Source organism: Giraffa tippelskirchi, chromosome 10, assembly GCF_054371585.1.
Source record: "Giraffa tippelskirchi isolate mGirTip1 chromosome 10, T2T-mGirTip1v1.2.pri, whole genome shotgun sequence".
Taxonomy (NCBI): Eukaryota; Metazoa; Chordata; class Mammalia; order Artiodactyla; family Giraffidae; genus Giraffa; species Giraffa tippelskirchi.
The window spans coordinates 105,821,723-105,835,234 of NC_137284.1; the positions used below are offsets into that span (position 1 = coordinate 105,821,723).

General features: G+C 39.4%; 1 protein-coding gene across 7 annotated transcripts in view; it reads left to right on the top strand.

Annotated features, from left to right (window-relative positions):
• ELMO1 (engulfment and cell motility 1) overlaps positions 1–13,512 on the top strand; it is a 583,742-nt gene that overhangs the window by 376,489 nt on the left and 193,741 nt on the right. The gene's annotated exons all lie outside the window — the stretch shown is intronic.

Sequence of the window (13,512 nt, forward strand, 5' to 3'; positions counted from 1 at the left end):
CCAGCCCATCACCATATTGGGCTAAAACTTGGGATATTAACCCACATTTTTGACAAATTAATTTACTTGGTTTAGTTATACTTTAAATAAAGGTAATGGTCTAACATTATGTCAGCTGTAAAGCACAAAATAATTGTTGACCTAAGTTTTTTATGTTTTGGTTGATTGTTCTAGAATTTTACGGGCCCATTTCTAACAAGACAAAGGGAAAGGAACTATGCCCAATTAAAAACATTCCTGTTGCTTTCTCAGCACCGGGGTTCGGTTAGATGATTAAATCCCTGCTTTGCTTCTTGCTGATTCTGTGACCTCAGATGAGTACTTTCATAAGCCCTTCTGCACCAGCTTTTAAAGACCTGGATAAGGGGGTGGCAGAGGATGAGACAGTTAGATAGCATCACTGACTCAATGGACATGAATTTAATCAAACTCTGGGAGATAGTGGAGGACAGAGGAGCCTGGCATGTAGCAGTCCACGAGGTCGCAAAGAGTCAGACATGACTTAGCAACTGAACAACAACGATGTTTCTTATCTCATAGCTGTGTTGTGAAGATCAAAAGAGATCACAGATATGAAAGTCCCTAACAAAGGGCCTAATTCATAGAAGGTGCTCAATACATGTCTTTCCTTGTACATAACTCTCCTCATTGCCAACTTCTTCCTGCAATGATAATACGGAAACCTCTAAAAGTGACTGTTGTCAAAACTAATATGCCAACAGGTAATCGAGGTACAGTCCGTGCCTGCCCTTAGGCAAGTCATTTATTCATCATTAATTTGCCTTTTCTCCATTTGCAGCTCAGATTGGTAATTTGGAGCCATTGGAAGCTAATAGAAAAATGGAAGACATTGCTGTCATTACTGCTCTGGTGGCATGAGGCCTCATGAAGGAAAATTTGAGGGAGACAAAGGATAATAAAGGAAAAAAGAAACCTGCCTAGAATTAAGCCGTCCTATCTAGGGGCTCCTTCACATGACTTCAAAGCCACATTTCCTTAAGTGGGAGTTAAAAGCTTAATCTCCTTGCCAGTTAGAATAATTCTTAATGACTAACATAGTACTGAATCATTCTTTGGCTCTGTGAGATACTATTGATGGCAGTACTGTAAAGCAATGAAACACAGAAATGGCTTCTGCCATGCAATGAAAGAGGAAAATATAGCAGCTAATTAATAGGCCATAAAATATTTGCTACTATTGCTACTACTACTGTTACTATTGATAGATCTGATTTTTATGGTATCCTGTATGCGAGAAGCTGATACAGTGGTTCACATTCCTGTTGAAATTATGTTAAGGCACTCATGACAACAAGCACTGCAGAGGACTATGGGTCATCAGGCTCCCTGTCTTATAGAACATCTTCCTGTAAAAGCCCCTAACTGATGTGATGGTTTCCCTGAGCATATCAGAATCCAGACTTGGGTTCATTAAGAGACTTCATCAATACAGAAAACACAGAAAAGCAAAGGTAAGGGAACTTGTCTCAGGATGGCTTCCTGGCCTTTGGAAAAGATTCCAGCATCCAGTTCTTAATGGAGACTCTCACCTACGGAGACCCCAGGTGCCCCAGGTGGCCTGGACAGGGCATCTCAAACTGATAGATGCCTCATGGATAGCAGCATAATGCCTGATGACACAAGCCTCTCCCCACACTTCCCCTTTGTCTTTTATTGGGAGTAGTAGAAAGGAAGAAACTTACCATGAGTTTCAGAAATCTCTGAAAAATCCTTTTACGCTATGTATGAAATTAGACCACAACTCTGGACTTTCCAATGGCTCACAATCTTTATGGAATCCTTCCACCAAATATTCTCAGATAGGAATATTGCCCCTGTGGAATCAGGGCCTCTTGATTTTCCAGGGGGATCTGTATACCACACTCGGTATCCAGAGGCTGGCCTGGCCTGGCGAGCCACTCCAGGGTTTCCCGTATTGAGATTCTCTGAAGACGAGGTGGCATCATGCTCTGGTAAATGGTGCTTGGCTCTCGCTGATCCCCTGGAGGAGGAAAGAGCAACCCACTCCAGTATTCTTGCCTGGTTCTCTCTGAGTAAGCATTTGACTGCCTGGTTTAGCCTGGGCCGTAAGGCACCAGGGCAGGATCCCTTTGGACACAGAGGAACCTTTTGTATTTAAAAATTGACAGATTAAATAGACCTATTTTGTGGTAGGGATATCCTGTTTTGTTTTTTAACAGGCAATCACACCCCCATCTAACGGACCACAGTTGGGTTTCATCTTCTCCATGGGAGCTGTTCTTGGTCTAATCACAGTGTGTGCAGTAGAAATTCTGAAGGATGGTGCTCCCAGAATTAGTTATCTCGTTGTGAACTGATGTGTGAAAAGCAGACCCTACCTAGTGCTCCTGTCAGGAAAGTCACTTAGAGGAAACTGCAACTGTTGTTGCTTTTTAATCACTGCATTTCTTTCCTCCTGGGTACACTGACCTCATAAAAAGAACTAGCTCGGGATCTATAGTCAATAAAAATAGCTTGTGTTTATAAATCACCTTTCCTCCAAAGTATAAAAACTACCCCACAAATTTTACTCAAACTAAACTCTTCTTGGATTATTATTGAGAGAGACAAGAGTATTATAAATTCTTTCCAGGTAGGATTGTGCTTTTGCATATCTTTTGTTCCTCTCAAAGCACTAATGGTTACTGAATATTTTGTGATTGGTTGGTTGCTGATTACTCTTAAGATCAATGCTAAACCTTACTGGATTGTACAGAATGAAATATGGAAATCTAAGGTTGCTCTTTCAGCCCAGACTATGAGCAGGCAACTGCCTTAGAAAGACTCTGGCAGCCCACTGTGTGTAGTTGGGTACTGCCCAGGTGTAGGGGGCACCATTCACATGGCCCTGGTGGTTCTGGTGCCCTTTAGAATTGGGCTCAGCTTAATTGTACACAGTAATGCATCTGTGGGCACAGCAAGACCTGTGACTATAGGATTTATTACAGATGTGGTGAGCAGGTACATTCCCCAAACAATTTCTTGCCCTCAAAATCTCAGGAGACAGACCTAATAAGACATTCCACCTGAGGGAGGACTGGAGCTAACATTGTGTTGAACACTGACTCACAGGCTGGTTGGAGCAGATCCTGCAAATGGATGGTGAAGAGCATGCTTTGTTAGTTCTGGGAAGAATTGCTGGGCTCTGAGTCTGCAGGGGGTGGGTTGGTATCTTGAGTGCTGAAGCTTTGATTTTAGGCTGACACACATACCTGTGTGGACTCATGGGTCTTTGGCTTCTGCTGTAGCATCAGTTGTTAAAAGATGAAGGAGATGAGGCTCAGAGAGGGACTCAGCTTGCCTAAATTCCCATTCCTAGTAAGTGGTCAAGAAGGAGTTCACCCAGATCTTTAAAATTTGTGTTTATGCAGTATACTCCCCTGCTTCTAGTTTGGACAAGTTTATTTTATAGACATTCCAGCTCTTTGCTTCTTATCATTTTCTCTATTTATTCACTGGCCACAGAAGCCATTTTTCTCATATTCATTTTAATGTTCAGCGTTTACATTTCAGGATGAGCTGCAACTGCTTGTGACATGGCTGACAGGGAGACGTGGGAATCTTGGGGAAGCTAAATGATAAGCTCCTTAGATATCTGTTCCCTGGGTAATGGAATATGCCTAACTTCATTGTTTATAAGCAATAGCATTATTGCTAGGACAAGAAATGCAACACATATGCTAATATGTGCATGAACAGTTGGAAACATGTTTGAACCAAAGAAGCTTGTCTATTTCACATTTACAGGCAATGAAAATTGAAATTTTTAAAGCAGATTTTCAATGAAGATTGGAGAGGTACCAAAAACTGGAGATTGTTACATAATGGTGCCTTCCTCCAAATTACTAGAGGCATGCATGCTGTTTGCAAGGGGAGGGTAACATTATTGCCAGTTTTGAAATCCTATGATTCTGTGAAATATTACATAATATATAGTATAGCGGTATAGTGTTAGTTGCTCAGTCCTGTCTGACTCTTTTTGACCCCATGGACTATGGCCTGCCAGGCTCCTCTGTCCACGGGATTCTCCAGGCAAGGATACTGGCATGAGTTGCCATTCCCTTCTCCAGAGGATCTTCCCAACCCAGGGATCGAACCCGGGTCTACTTCATTGCAGGCAAATTCTTTACCATCTGAGCTACAGGGAAGATCCATATATAATATGGATTAATTATATAATATATCTTACACAAATCCCCCAGGTATGCTGAGTGTAATTTAAATAAACATAAATTCTTAAATTTAACTTGAGATTATATGAAATACTAAAAATTTTCTATTTCACATACTCTCTTATGATTTCTTAAAGTATTTAATAAAATACTAGCACATTTTGCCTTTTGTTGCTAACACCAATGTAATGGTGCCCATAACTTATTCCCCATTCTTCCCATATCTTTGAAAATAGAATCCATTTCTTATGTCTTTGTGGCAGGCAGTTAATCAGTGTATGCTGAGGGACTAGGAGTGAATGTTATCACTTTCATTATCTTTAAAAGTGAATTCTGGAAGCTATTACCACTGACAAAAATTTTAAATGGATTATTGAAAAAGCCTAGGTTTTGGTTTTCATAAGAGAAAGTAGCAAATACTTGGAGTCATTTGGGTTCCCTAATTCAATTTTACCAAAAATCACTTTCTTTTCTGTCCTAAGTATTAATATGATAAATTAGACTGGTGCCTTTAAATATAGTGTATCTAGTGTCTAAGAGAATTTCTTAGAATCATTTTCTTGGAGAGTACATGGGTCTGTCCATGGCTGTATCTTTTTAAGAAATTGAATCCATAGTTTGAATAAAAGCATGCAAACTATACTTATCAGACTTTTCAGAATACCCAAATCAAGAGGAGCTTTTCATAGTTAAAGATTTTTCTATGTCCTAGTAGGCTGAAACAGTGGGACAAATATCAAGATTAACTTTGACAAAATTCTGCATTTCAATTTAAAAAGATCAATTCCACAATTTTAAAACCAGGGAAATGACTTTGATCAATCTTTCTGGGTAAAGAACCTGAGCTTTTTGGTTGATGACATTGTCAGTTAAGCCCTTGGTAAATGTTTGTTAAGTAAAACCAGTGCAGTCTCAGGCTGTACTCACCAAAATAGTTTCCAAATCCAAGAAGAGTTAATAATCTGATGATAGATACACTTGCCTCAGACAATTCCTGCAATACTAGGGATTATTCTACGACACGTTTTTTTAAGACTATCCTTGGCAAATAAGCATATATTGAAGAAAGTAATGATGTTTGTAACAGTTGAAGAAATGGGGTATGATTAGCCTTTTGTAGAAAAAGCTAAGAGGAGAAATAAGAACTTTCTTCAACTGTTTCAAGGATTGCCAAGTGAAAAAGTGTCTGATTTACCACATGTAACTCTAGGGGTAAACTAGGACCAGTGTGTGTAGAGTTTTAGGAAATTAAACCATAGATTTTGTCTGTTGTTTGATTTTGTTAAAACAAATGAATATGTACTGCAAAGTTGTGAGGTATTGCTCATCATGTTTGAACCAAAACTACATGACAGTCTTTCGGGGTTGTTGTTAGTTAGGGAATTCTTAAAAATGAATTCCCCCCATGTCTGGAAATGCAGATTTTTATAGGAATATTCTAACAAACCTATTTCCAAGTTAGACAAAACTGAGAACTTGATTATTTCTACCTGACACTCATCCCAAGACACTTGCTGAACATCCTATAAACAACAGATGCTGGTTCCAGGCTTTCTCTGTGGAGACTAGTTTGTCATCGTTAAAGAACCTCTAGGGCTTCCCTGGTGGCTCAGATGGTAAAGAAGCTGCCTGCAATGAAGGAGACCTGAGTTCAATCCCTGGGTCGGGAAGATCCCCGGGAGAAGGAAATAGCAACCACTCCAGTATTCTTGTCTGGAAAATTCCATGGACAGAGGAGCCTGAAGTCCATGGGGTTGCAGTCCATGGGGTTGCAAAGAGTCAGACACAACTGAGCAACTCACTGGTACACACGGAGAACCTCTGTAAGCAGGGCATGTGGTTTGGTACTCTCTGTGGTGCTGAATCAAGGCAGGGCCTTTCAGGCATTCCCCCAGGCTAAGGTTTGCTTTTTACTTATCTGTGTGTGTGTGTGTGTGTGTGTGTGTGTGTGTGTGTGTGTGTGTGTTTGCACACGCTCAGTCATATCCAACTCTCTACAACCCCATGAACTATAGCGCGGTAGGTTCCTCTGTCCGTGGGATTCTCCAGGCAGGAATACTGGAGTAGATTGACATTCCCTCCTCCAGGGGATCTTCTCGACCCAGGAATCAAACCTACATCTTTGGCTTCTTCTACATTGGCAAGCACATTCTTTACCAACTGCACCACCTGGGAAGCCCTTTACTTATCTCTGCCCTGCAACAATTCAGGTTGCATCTATTGCCTGTTGTCCTCCCTGACTATTATGGCTCCATACCATATAGATCACACCCTTACATCAAGCTTTCTAATGATTTTGCCTGCCTTCCTTAACTCTGACTGGCACCCAGCCTGCCTTGACCCCAATCCACTGACTTCTCAAGATAGATAAGTTATGGAAGAGATTTGAGATTTTGAGAGAGCTGCAGTAGATAAAACATGATGTTCTTAGAGCTCTCTTGACCTATTAATTACATTTCTAATAACATGCAAAATCACCTCATGGTATATATTCATCGATTCTTGGTAAACTTAGACATGAGGCAAATATTGGATTAGATGGGTATCTGGCTGAGAAAGCATATTAAGGGTTTGATTACATCATTGATAAACTAGACATTAACACTAGAATTTTTCTTCAGTTTTTGTTTCTCTTATACATACGAAGTCCTGTTCTGGTGGCTGGAGATATCAATTCTTTTCCATGATTTATGCAAGAATAAAAAAGCGTGAGTAAAGGTCATCACATGACAACTAGAGGAACTTCACTGACAGAACATCTTGACCACAGAAGCAGAAATCTGATAAACTCAGGCTGTGCAGAGTAGACAGTCATGTTCTGCAGATAAGAGAGGGACACAGCTGGACACACAGGGGGAAGGTATTTCTGTCCCCCTGTGGGGTCTCACCAGACACAGAGAAATTGTGTGAAATGAGCATTGTTGTCTGTAGACCCAGAGATCTATGATTAAGCTCAAATGAGAAAAATTTGTGAACCTAAAATTAAAAAGAAGAAAAGGAACTACTAATGGAGAAAGGGAACATAAAGCATAATGGAGAGAAAAGTTGGAAGATTTCTGATATATAATGGTAACTAATATAAAACCCTGCATGGAAGCCAAACCATTTAAGATTCATAGATTTTATAGCTAGAATTTAAATGTAAAATTTCTTGAGGAAAGGATTCATTCAAATTTCACTAGTTATTAAGTTATAGAACATTGCTATACCCAATTATGCACTTAGCAAATGCTTTCTCTGATACATGTGAGATGGGTAGAAAGAGAAAAATCTCCCTAAAATCAAGGGGAAAAAATAGAAACTTGATTTTAGGAAATAAAACAAATGATATAGTTAATCCTCAAGGTTCATCCTGTAAGGTTTTGTGATTAATAAGAATTCACATAAAGAACTTTGAGGTGAAAGAAATTATGCTCATTCAAAATTTAGGCCATTTTTTGAACATCTGGTCAAATTCAAGGTCAGATTTATTAGGCTTAGAAAAATTATGCAAATTACTAAAGAGTTCGTCCACTTGTTGAATAATTCTCTTTGAAAAAAAATTTTTTTTTTCCTGAGCAGAATAATCTCCAGAGTAAACATGTCCTGGTGTCTATTTGAAAAGCTCTTTATATCATATCTTACCCAATGTGATTAAGAGGCCAAGTACACAAGGCCTGTTTCTCATCATCTTCCCGCTTTTTAGCACTGCAGTTCTTTTACACATTTTGGTGTTACATATATCCACTCTGAAAGGAAACAATATTTGAACAAGTAGCATGTAATACCTAGAGGAGGAAGGAAGCTGAACATGTCAAAGGAAGAATTCTCATGAGAAATTCCACATTTATGGCAGGGCATCTTGCCCAAAGCCCTTAGAGTAAACTAGACCCTCCATTTGTCCTATCTTCTGTGGTTAAATTGTGTCTCCCTGGATGGTAGTTAACCTCATTTAGAGCAAGCTAAATATCAGAGAAAAAATATTTGACTTTCTTCCACAGCACAGATGAGACTCTTATAAAAACACTTCAAGCTAGTCAGCCTCTGAACTTGGCTTCTACAACCGTCGGATAGAGGTTGTGTTACCTACCATGTAGACTTGCTCTAAGGCATTATGGATCATTGTAGGGACGCAGCAACTATTGATTCTCTTTCTACCTTCTCTTTCAAGGATATTGTAAGTCTACTGAAAAAGAGAATTGGGAGGTAAAGTTTTCATTCTTACCAAACACCTAGGTATCATCTGTCCTTGAAGGCCTTACATCTTCATACTAAGTGAAGTCTGTGATGGATCCATCTCCTCAAGGGGAGGACCAGAGGGCAACTGTCTTTGAATCCCATGATCAGATGTGGCAAATAGGGTTGCTGACCTAAGTTCTTGATTTCTCCAATTGTTCTAAAGAAAATGATAAGACACATTCCCAAAAGAAAGCCACATTTGGAGAGCAAAGTATCAACTGATTGCTATGATTCAAAATTTAAAATTTATTAAAGAAAACAAAATTATTTTCAGTGGCCAGAATGATAGAAAGTGGAAAATAAGATTTAAAAATGAAGGAGGATGGAGAGTGACTGCTAAGGGGTCTGAACTTTCATTTAGTGGGATGAAAATCTTCTAACATTATATAATGATGATAGTTACACAACTCTCAAAGTACAGTAAAAAATGAATTTCACCATTAGGTGGGTGAATTTTACGGTACATAAACTGTATCTCATTAAAGGTATTAATTTTATAACAGATGAAAAGGTTTATTTTCCAACAGAACAGGTGTTCAGGACAAAATGTCTTGGGTTCACATCCCCATAACTCCACCATTAATGGTTGGGTGGCCCTGGTCAAACTATCTAATACCTCTACATACCAGTTTTCTCATCTGTAAAATGGAGATAAAAATACCTTCTCCTTTGGTTTCGTGAGGATGATTGGACTAATGTATGTAAAATATCTACCAGACAGGATGCTTAACTTAGAGAAAGCCCTCAGCAAGGCTAGTCCTTGGGAATAGCAGGATATGATTGTACTGACCATGTTAGTAGAAGTCAGTCTTCAGTATAAAGTTCAAAGCCTGAAATAGCCCTTGTAGAGACCATTTCATTTCAGAATGTATTTCTTCACCCAAAAATGTATTAAAGGAAATTGATTTCATTGTTTTCTCTGAATAAGCCTGCCTCTTTCCCTGGGCTGATCTGGAGACAAAAATCAGCTAATTCATGTTTGCGAGTATGTGGTTAGAAATCAAAGTTTGCAAGTTCTTTAAGGAAAGCTGGACAGTTCTGCACCTTTAAGCTCTTCCTCCCCACCTCTACCACCTGGTTTCCTTTAGAATAGGAATGCTGGGTTGCACAAAGATGAAGGGTGTTGAATATGCCCCATATATTAATTAGTATAAAAAGGCCACCCAGCTGAATCCTTTCCACAGCAGAATGGTCTTTCCAGGGAGAAGAGATTCAGTCAGAGAGAATCCTTTTGGGAAAGCTGAACTAGGGACCTTTTGGGGAAAGGATCCTGGGAACCCCAGAGCAACACTGGCAGTGGTCAGGCTTCAGGAAGCACCTCTTTCCAACTCAGATCCTGCATTTATTTATCAAGTTCATTCAATAATATGTATTAAGTGCCAGCTGTGTCCGAGGTGGTACAGTGTGTGCTTTTGTATTTATCCATTAACAAGACAAGTGTGGTGATCTCTATCTTAAAGGTTGACATTCCAATTGGAAGACAGAGAAAACAACTTAAAGGAAAATTAAATCATTGTAAATTGTTATGAATAAAGCAGTTGTAAATAAATCAAAAGACAAAAATGTTAAAGTAATGGCAAGTGATTGCTTTCCTGGTGGGCCTGTCTGACCACATCACATCCATTAGGCTCACTGAGGAAAATCCTTTCCATCCCATCTTAACATCTGTGAAAGAGAGTGCAGAAAGGTCTCTTGGTGTTAAATAAATAAGCATTAAAGTTCATATACTTCATTTAGGGAAGTCTGTCAAACTCATGCACAGGGTATGTTTATTTTTAATTTAGCTATGGTTTTTCCAGTAGTCATGTATGGATGTGAGAGTTGGATTATAAAGAAAGCTGAGCACCGAAGAATTGATGCTTTTGAACTGTGGTGTTGGAGAACACTTTTGAGAGTCCCTTGGAGCACAAGAAGATCAAACCAGTCAATTCTAAAGGAAATCAGTCCTAAATATTCATTGGAAGGACTGATGCTGAAGCTGAAACTCCAATACTTTGGCCACCTTATGCGAAGAACTGACTCATTGGAAAAGACCCTGATGCTGGGAAACATTGAAGTCAACAGGAGAAGGGGACGACAGAGGATAAGATGGCTGGATGGCATCACCGACTCGACGGACATGAGTTTGAGCAAGTTCCAAGAGTTGGTGATGGACAGGGAGGCCTGGCATGCTGCAGTCCATGGGGTTGCAAAGAGTCAGACACAACTGAGTGACTAAACTGAACTAAGGCACAATTTAGACATGTTTGTGGTGGCAGGCATGGTTATACTTAAGATACTTAACTGGAGTAGGTCACATGACCCAGCCAGGAAGAGTTGGCAGCTGTGGTGCAGCCAGAATTTCTTTATTGGAAAAGATCCTTGAAGAGTGATATATTAATCCCATGGGGAACAAGTGACACTGGGTAGCTGCATCCACTCACTGTGTATGTGCTCTCCTCTATACCCCTTGAATACCTCAAGTTCTCCTAAGCTAAAATGGACCTAGGTTAACTGGGGCCAAGCTGGCATTCTTGTCCACTAGTGAATTTGAACCTTCTTTTGTGGTCAGTCCGGCTGTCTCAGTTGTGTGTTTCAAAGCTTACACAAGATAGCAAAAATCAGATAAAGATAGAGAGGAAATTCTGTGACAGGCAGGTACATTGATTAATGAGCCATTTCTGTATTTAACAAGCTATTTTGTTCAGTTGGCCTCTAAAGGGGAAGGCCAGGTCATTTGTATTCAACAAACATGTTTTGCTAGAGGCTGGAGACAGAAAGGTGAGCCGGTGCTAGCCCTGCCCCTCTAGACATTCAGTTCTGTGGCTCAGTGCTTTCTCTTTCTCCTTTGCAAGCTGAAGAAGCAGCATCAAGAACTACCACTGACAAATTGTGCAAATTCTTCTTTTTTTGTAAGTGTAACGTTTGATTGATCCTAAGTCATAATTTTTTAATATGGCAATCTGTGAGTTGTAAACATAGAAGGAGAATTTGTTTCATTAGTGGCACCTAGTGAGTTGTTTCCAGCATTTCACAGCCTCTTCCACAAGCTGAAAGGATCTTGAAAACCCCTCTGTGCTTTGTGCTGGAATTGCACAGAGTTCCCAGGTTCTCTTTAAAAAATCAGAAAGCGAATTTACATTAGCTGTTATTTGGCTCGCGAAACTCCCTTGATCTCTCAAAGATCTCCTTTCCCAATGTGTCAAAATCTCAAGCAAGGTACATATTGTCACTTTCCCCTTGATCTCTCCATGAGTTTCAGAGCATCAGGGTTAACTGCAGACGTTTGCCTCAGTCTTTGATTCGTCTCACGCTTTGACTTTTTTGTTTTGTCTTGTTTTCATCATTCTCATTCCTCCATTTGATTCCTCGATGATTATGACATCAAAAACATCAAACCTAAACTGCTGCTCTAATGAGAGGAGACACACCAGGGTTCTTTCTCAGCTGATCTGAAGCCCGGAAGGCAGCTCCAAGTGGGATGCGCACCGCACTGTGTTCTCCAACAAGAACGTGGCTGGGCAGAGGCCTGGGCCCCTTTTCTTTTCACATTAGTAGTACGAAATGTCTTGGGATTCCTTGTGCGAAAAATACAAAGAATATTTGATGTTTCTTGCAGAGTCATCTGAGATGCTTCTGACTTCTAACAAACATGACTGTGTATGTACAGAAAGCAATTTTCTCTCTTTCCGAGGCTGACCTTGAGTTAATCTGTTGAAATTGTGTATAATTGTTGGACAGTTATACATACTGTATAATTTTAAAAGGAGATGGGTAAAATATATGTGTTAGGTGACAAGGAAAGATCAGCCAGCTCTTGGCTTATTTACATTCAGAAAGCAGAGGACTAGTGTATATGCAAAGGTGGACGTAACAAGGATTGATTTAGAATTTGGCAAGATGTGTCTGTGGGCTTAATCCATTGAAGACTGCATCTGGTGTGATGGCAGTGGCTCCAGGATCGGCTGAATGAAAGAGAGGTCATGAGGTCTGCAGGAAGTAGAAAGCCCTGCATGGGTTGGAAGGTTTTACCTTGCCTCTCAGAGCCTCAGTATTCTTTTCCATAAAGTAGAGATAATTCTAAACCTCACAGTGGTTACCTAATGTATGTTAATCTGTGGGGAAATACTTTGTTAACTCTGAAATATTGCATAAAATATACTTTTTCTCATGGAAATGTAGACTATCTTGTAGGCTATTTTAGGGACTCTAGAAAAAGGAAGACTTTATTTAATTTTTCCCTTTCTCTTGATTCCTTTGTAGAATGAGGCAGTGCATGAATATATAAATAACTCTTCCTTCTCACAAATAAGTGGTATTCTTAAGACTTAATAGAGAATAAAGGGCAGGCAAATTGCTGCAGAGCAAAAGCAGTCAGCAAGAGGGCCTTTTTAAAAAAGCTTTTGAGCTGTTGTCATTTGAAAAAAATATATGTACTGTCTTGTCCAAATAGAGAAATTTTTATAATACTGGTATAAGTTTGGGGGCAGTAAGCAGAAAATGCAAAATCTCAGCTTCTTCTGCCATTAAATATTTTTAATGAAATTGAGTTTTCAGTAAAGTTTAGATTTACAGAAAATTGCAAATATAAAAATTTTACATATACCCACTACCCAGTTTTTGCCATTATTAGCATCTTACACTGGAATGTTACATTTGTTTCCATCAATAATAGTAATATTAACTGAAGTCCATACTTTACTCATATTTCCTTGGTTTTTAACTAATGTTCCTTTTCTGTTCCACAAGCCTACCCAGAACACACTTTATATTTAGTCATGGATTTATACTCTAGGTGGCTCAGAGTCAGTCCTAGCTTATACTGTGTCTCTGTGTTAAACTAGTTACTATTTCTAAGGGTCTCTATTGATCATCCTAGTAAAGCATTCATAGCCTCATACTGGGAGACTCTAGCTCTAGATTACCTCCACCTAGAGCCCAGCTGTGTAGCCACTTTGTTTGAGCAAAATACAGGCAGAAACTAGCATGGGAATTTAAAAAATAGCCTAAAAGAGTTGTAGTAAATAACAGAGTGCCAACTACATTCATGCACACCACTTCCAGTATTACTTTTCTAATTCATACTTATTTATTTTGATTTTACACACATTCCTAACCATTT